This window comes from Chlorocebus sabaeus, chromosome 7 (assembly GCF_047675955.1).
Source record: "Chlorocebus sabaeus isolate Y175 chromosome 7, mChlSab1.0.hap1, whole genome shotgun sequence".
Taxonomy (NCBI): Eukaryota; Metazoa; Chordata; class Mammalia; order Primates; family Cercopithecidae; genus Chlorocebus; species Chlorocebus sabaeus.
The window spans coordinates 24,907,899-24,915,337 of NC_132910.1; the positions used below are offsets into that span (position 1 = coordinate 24,907,899).

At 41.3% G+C, this 7,439-nt stretch overlaps 1 pseudogene; it reads right to left on the reverse strand.

Moving 5' to 3' along the window:
* Positions 1-6,606: 6,606 nt before the first annotated feature.
* On the reverse strand, positions 6,607-7,360 carry LOC103235785 (elongation factor 1-beta pseudogene; annotated as a pseudogene).
* Positions 7,361-7,439: the final 79 nt, after the last annotated feature.

Below are 7,439 nucleotides of genomic sequence, written 5' to 3' on the forward strand. Positions count from 1 at the left end.
GCTTTGATCCGTTGCTGGCGATGAGCTGCGTTCCTTTGGAGAGGGAGATGCGCTCTTATTTTTTGAATTTCCAGCTTTTCTGCCCTGCTTTTTCCCCATCTTTGTGGTTTTATCTGCCTCTGGTCTTTGATGATGGTGATGTACTGATGGAGTTTTGGTGTTGGTGTCCTTCCTGTTTGTTAGTTTTCCTTCTAACAGTCAGGACCCTCAGCTGTAGGTCTGTTGGAGATTGCTTGAGGTCCACTCCAGACCCTGTTTGCCTGGGTATCAGCAGCAGAGGCTGCAGAAGATAGAATACTGCTGAACAGCGAGTGTACCTGTTTGATTCTTGCTTTGGAAGCTTCCTCTCAGGGGTGTACTCCACCGTGTGAGGTGTGGGGTGTCGGTCTGCCCCTAGTGGAGGATGTCTCCCAGTTAAGCTACTCAGGGGTCAGGGACCCACTGGAGCAGGCAGTCTGTCGCTTCTCAGATCTCAACCTCCATGTTGGGAGATCCACCGCTCTCTTCAAAGCTGTCAGACAGAGTTGTTTGCATCTGCAGAGATTTCTGCTGCTTTTTTGTTGTTGTTGTTGTTGTTGTTGTTGTTTAGCTGTGCCCTGTCCCCAGAGGTGGAGTCTACAGAGACTAGCAGGCCTCCTTGAGCTGCTGTGAGCTCCACCCAGTTTGATCTTCCCAGGGCTTTGTTTACCTACTTAAGCCTCAGCAATGGTGGGCGCCCCTCCCCCAGCCTTGCTGCTACCTTGCGGTTAGATCACAGACTGCTGTGCTAGCAATGAGGAAGGCTCCATGGGCGTGGGACCCTCCCGGCCAGGCGTGGGATATAATATCCTGGTGTGCCCGTTTGCTTAAAGCGCAGTATTGGGGTGGGAGTTAACCGATTTTCCAGGTGTTGTGTGTCTCTGTTCCCCAGGCTAGGAAAAGGGATTCCCTTCCTCCTTGCGCTTCCCAGGTGAGGCGATGCCTCGCCCTGCTTCAGCTCTGGCTGGTCGGGCTGCAACAGCTGACCAGCACTGATTGTCCGGCACTCCCCAGTGAGATGAACCCAGTACCTCAGTTGATAATGCAGAAATCACCTGTCTTCTGTGTGCTCGTGCTGGGAGCTGGAGACTGGAGCTGTTCCTATTCGGCCATCTTGCTCCACCTGCCCCTAGATCATCTTTCCGAGATGACATGAGATTGTTAAGGCAGTGAATGCAGGAGAAAAGAGAAGAGAAGGCCTGAAGTTAATGAAGTGGATTTAATTTGTGGAAACTGAGCAGGAGTAGCAGAAACATAGAAAGGGAATCAAGAGACAATGGTGTTCTGGAAATCCAGTGAAGAAATATGCTTCTAGATCAATTGTGTACAGCACTTCTGTTTGGTTAAGATGAGAAATGATATTGACAACTGTCATTAGAAACACATCTTTGGTGACTTTGACAAGAACTGTTTTTATGGGGTAATAAGGATGAAAGCCTTAATGAAGTAAGTTCAAAAGAGAAACAAAAGCTAAGACAGCAAGTGGAGACCCTCTTTTGAAGAACTGTGCTGCAAGTGGTAGTAGAGGAGGAAGAGGCCCAGAGAGTTTTTAGTTTTTATTTATGATTTTTTTAAGTTGTGAGATTACAGAACATTGTGGATAGATGGGAATAATCTTCCAGAAGAGCGCTATCCAACAGAACTCTCTGTGAGATAGAAATATTCTATCATTCATGTCCATGCTATCCTATAGAGTAGCCACCGGTCACATGTGGTTACTGAGCACTTGAAATGTGGCTAGTATAACTGAGAAACTGAATTTTAAATTGTACTTAATTGTAGGCCATTTGAATTTAAATAATCACATGAGTTAGTGGCTAGTGAATTGGACAGCATAGCTCTAACGAGAGGAAAGTTAATGAAACAGAAGAGAGAAGGTCAGCTCTGCAGTGATAACCTTGAATAGCTAAAAGTGAAGGAAATCCCATAGATTTGAAGGGGTTGACCTTATAAAGGGGCATAGTAGTTGCTTCACTGTAGCAGAAGGTATAGAAGTTGGTTCAGATACTGGCATATTGGTAGAGTGTTGGTGGTGGTGGGTGGATGAAATTTTTTTTCTGATTGCTTATTTTGTTAAGTGAAATAGGAAGCGAGGACTCTAGGCTGTGTGAGAAAGTACAAAAGCAGTGTTGGAGTAATAGAGAGTAGAAGAGTTTTCCAAGGAGCTCCTTGAGATTAGTGGTCACAAATTTAAAGAGACACCAGTTAACATGGTTTTATGTTTTTCTCCATTCATATTCAGGAGACCAAGGTGCAGTTGAATTTACTTGGAATTAGGACTTTGGTGGAAAATTTAATCAAAGGAAACGGGGCAAGGGAAAGAGTAAATTGAAGGACCATGGAGGCTAAGCTGGTTAGGAGCAAAGTGAGAACATGAGGACATAAAGGACAGTGAAAGTAGAGGAACAATGGATTGTAAACACTTTTACCTTATTAAATAAATGACTCAACATGGAGATTTTGAAGATGAAATTCTAGGTGTTTTGGTGTTTCTTGCTATCATCAATGGTCCAAGAGTTTTTTTTTTCTTTCTTTCTTTTTTTTTTTTTTAATGTAACAGTTGCAGGGGATTTTTTTTTTTTTTTTTACTTTTTTGCATTCGTTGTTTCAGGATTCCATATGGTTGTTTTCAGGAACAAAATTCACTCCAAGTGAATTTTAAAATACTAGAAAAATGGCAAATTTCGAGTTTCTACTAACTTTGTGATATGTATGCACCCTGTTTAATGCTTTGTGTTTTGAAGGACAGTTTTGCACTCTCAGAATCCTGCAGGTCAAATATTATTTATACATATTACTAAGAACTATTCACATTTTTTGTTTGGTGATAAAATTTTAATTAAATCAACATTATTTTACATAAATGCATCATTTCTTAAGGCTTATAAATCTTTGGATTGTACATAGAGCTTTGCTTACACATATGTATCTGGAGTTCAACCCTTTCATGACACATTTTTATGCAGACAATTTGCCTTATCTTCTGTTACTGAGTCATAAAAGCACACGGAATAACAGTCGAGGCTCTTATGAGATAAGAAGTGGTCATTTGCTCTGTTGTATACCTGTTATATTTAAGATCAAGACCCATAGCAAAATCAATACCATAAGTTTACAATTCTGGGTTCCCAACCTGCCTTTAATAAGAAGTCCATCTCTTATCTACTGCCTCTCGAACACTTGTTGCTTTTGAGTCAAAGCCTTTTTTGTATCTTCAAGGTTTGTGTGATGAATATGAGTTTTACATTAAAATCTAAAGTATATGGGAAAATTCACATTCCTTTTACACATTCAAATGATATTAAATTTGACCCTTACTCCCGATTCCACCAGAACTATGGGATATTTCATGTCAGTCTTTAATGGACTCCTTGGTTTCTATCACCTAGACACTTCTAAGGTTCCAGGAAATGTGCAAAAAATCAAACAAGCAAAATCACAAAAAACGCTTGGAGAATGTCCCCCTGGTCTTGCTATTCCTAAAAGACCCATTTTCCAAACCCACACTGTCCATTGAATTGCAGAGCTGCATGTTGGGAGCACAGAAAGCCCAAGCATGGAACACAGATCAGGAGACCATAGCCGGGGTTCAGAAATTTTTGCCAAGTTGAAAACTCCAATCTTGGGTCTAAATTTCCTATGTATAAAATACAACCATTTTCCCAGAATCCTGTCACCTCTCTGGGGACCTGACAGGAGAGGTCCAGGGTCCTCATTCTGAGTAGAAAGTCATATGTTTATGTATTTCTTTTCTTTTTTCTTTTATTTATTTATTTTTTTTGAGATGGAGTCCCACTCTGTCGCCCAGGCTGGAGTGCAATGGTGCGATCTCAGCTCACTGCAACCTCTGCCTCCTGGGTTTCAAGCAATTCCCCTGCTTCAGCCTCCTGAGTAGCTGGGATTACAGGTGTGCGCCATCACTAATTTTTTTGTATTTTTAGTAGAGATGGTGTTTCACCATGTTAGTCAGGCTGGTCTCAAACTCCTGACCTCGTGATCCACCTGCCTTGGTCTCCCAAAGTGTTGGGATTACAGGTGTGAGCCACCGTGCCTGGCCTTATGTATTTCTTAGTCCTGGATAATGTACCTTCTCTTTCCTTCTCAGGTCTCTTTCCTCTCAAAGATACTCTTCTCTTTATCCTTTCCACTCCAGAATTGCTGTGATAACCTTCTCAATTACTTTAGGCTTTTACAAAAAAATAAAATGCTAGTCTTTAGACATATTCTGTTTTAGACCCAGTAAATTTAGAGCTCCCTAGGGAAAGACAGTACAAAGCGGGCAGGGAGCACGAAATGTAAGATAATGACTCCATAAAGTATCCTCTCCAAGCTTGGAAAGGCCATCTCCATGCTGATCTGAGCTTTGGCCCTAACCTGCCTGCTATTCAGTTAGTCAGGTGCTGAAGGAGAGTAACAAATGCAGCACATCCTGAAATTCTCATGCTTAATGCTGTAATTTCCCTCGGTAGGGCATTATCTTCTCTAAATAGAGCTTTGTCACTAAAACTTACTGTGGCATCCAGTTACACATGGCAGGGCTAACAATATACCCTATTGCTTGTTCCTGGAAGAAAACAATAGCAAATTCCAAAAGCCTGTTCTGGCAGGACTGCAGCCAGAATGACCTACTTCTCTAATGCCCTACTGACCTACTAAAATTACTGAGATTCTGAGCTGTGTCATACGATCACCTACAATAACAGCTACTCAAGTGATTAAGCTCCAAAGGAGGAAGCACATTTCTGCTTCACTGAGTTGGGCCGGAATCTCCATTTAATGGTGCTTTCAGTGAAGACAAACGTGGTTCAGGGAAAAATAAACCTCCTAATTCATGGGGCTCACAACATAAGACTTATAACAAATGGAAAAACTCTTTTTGACCTTGTGAACAGACTCAGAAATGGGCTCTTGAGTTTCTCCAACTCTGTACTATATTTTTTAGATATTGGCTATATATTTTATTTTTTAAAATTTCAATAGCTTTTAGGGTACAAGTAGCTTTTGATTACATGGATGAATCGCATAGTGGTAAAGTTTGAGATTTTAGTGCATTCATCACCCAAGTAGTATACATTGTACTTAAGATGTAGTTATTTTATCCCTCACCTTCCTCTAACCCTCTCTGCTCTGAGTCTCCAAAGTCCATTATATCACTCACTATGCCTTTGCAAACCCATAGCTTAGCTTCCACTTATAAGTGAGAACATAAGGTATTTGGTTTTCCATTCCTGAGTATAGGCGGGTATAGTTCACACATTCATTATAATAGCAGTCCAGTGTTTTAGCTTCCTGTTTGTTAAAATAAAAATTTGAAAGTAGAATAAATTGAGTTTTTTTTTTTTTTTTAAGTAGACCTCAGTATTTCTGAATAATCAATGCTTGGAAGCAAGATCAAGTAATTATTTTAAAACCATCCAAGGCTGGGCACAGTGGCTCACACCTGTAATCCCAGCACTTTGGGAGGCCGAGGCAGGTGGATCACTTGAGGTCAGGAGTTCAAGACCAGCCTGGTCAACATAGGGAAACCATCTCTACTAAAAATACAAAAATTAGCCAGGCATAGTGGCGGACACCTGTAATCCTAGCTACTTGGGAGGCTGAGGCAGGAGAATCGCTTGAGCCTGGGAGGCAGAGGTTATACTGAGCTAACATCACTGAGCTCTGTCACTGGGTGACAGAGCAAAACTTCATCTCAAAAACAAAACAAAACAAAAAACTGTCCAAAACTTACTTCCTGAGCTTCCATAGTAAACACAGATTTATTTATTTATTTTTTTGGGAGGGCATACTTGCGCATTGTTCTAGTGGCACACTCTCTAGACAGGTAACGTCAATTCTGAGACTGATTCTGATTCTTTCTCCTCAGGAAATCTTAGATGTTTTGAAAAATAATCCAAAGGTTTCAGACTGGAATATTATGTAATATCCTGTTTAGAACCTTAAAAAGGGAAAGGTATGCATAAATATTATATGGTGATAGTTTTCTCCTTCTCCTCTTTTCTCCACTCTCCCTCCTCCTTCTCCTTCTTTTCCTTCCCTTCTTTTCTCCATCTTTTCCTCCTTTCCTTTTTTTCCCTCCTCTTCCCCTTCTTTGTCTTCTTGTTCTTTCCTCTTCTCCTCCTGCTTCTCCTTCTCCTTCAGTTTATCTGCTTTCCCCAGCCTACAGGGAAATCTGAGGTTCTGTGTAGGGCATTGAAGGTGGTGAGTGGGGTCATCCTTTACTTAGAGAAAAGAGTAGGTGGAAAATGGGAAATTTGAATTAAGAAAAGAATTGCTAGCATCCTGGCTTGAAGCTACATTATTCAATATTGTGGCTTTATTTTCAGAAATAAGTGACTTGTATATGAACATCTGACCATTCTTTCCAGTGAGCCAATATACTACTTGTATTCTCGATTATGAGCCTTACCATCTTCAATCTCAGTCATATCCATATGATAAAACTGTGCCAGGTGATAAGGATCCAGAGCTGAATGGTCCATGATCCCTGCACTGAAGAAACTCATTGTCTATAATGGCAAATAAAAATAATTTGAGCTATAGTATAGAGCTAAGTGGTAATAGTTAACAATTTAATTTGAATTTTTTTTTTAATCTTTCAAGCTTTTATTTAAATGCCATGATCCAGGATGGATTTTAGATCTTGTTGAAAGCAGTCACATCCATGGACTGCACATAGTCCTCAAAAGCAGTGATCTGCTCCTCCAGCATATCTGTTCCAACTTTATCATCTTCAACTACACACTGTATTTGAAGTTTCTTAATTCCATATTCCACTGGAACTAGTTTAGATGAGCCCCAGACTAAGCCGTCTGCTTGAATGCTTCTGACGCACTCCTCTAATTTTGCCATATCTGTCTCATCATCCCAAGGTTTCACATCTAGTAAGATGGAAGACTTGGCAACAAGTGCAGGTTTTTTGGCTTTCTTTGATTCATATTGTGCAAGACGTTCTTCCCTCAGCCTCTTTGCTTCTTCACTTTCCTCCTCATAATCAGATCCAAACAGATCAATATCATCATCATCTTTACTATCTGTAGCTCCACTTCCTGTAGTGTCTTCCACATCGGCAGGACCATACTTGCCCAAAGCTTTCTTCACTCCTGGCAGGCTGATCTTTTCCTTTTCGTAAGACTTGATGCGATTATACCAACGTAGGGCATGACACAAGTTGGCAGGCGGTGGGTCGGACATGGCTTCAAATACTGCCACATCTGCTTGTGATGGCACATACCCCTCGATGTAGCTCTTGTCCGCCAGGTAATCGTTGAGCACCTCGAGGCCGGTGGGGCTTTTCAGGTCTCCGAAACCCATGGTGTCAGCTATATCTGAGAGCTGGGGAGCAGCAGAAAGAGAGCGCACAAATTGTGGGCGCCCCGCGCTGAAGAGAGGAAAAAGGGTTAATTTGAATTTTTACAGAA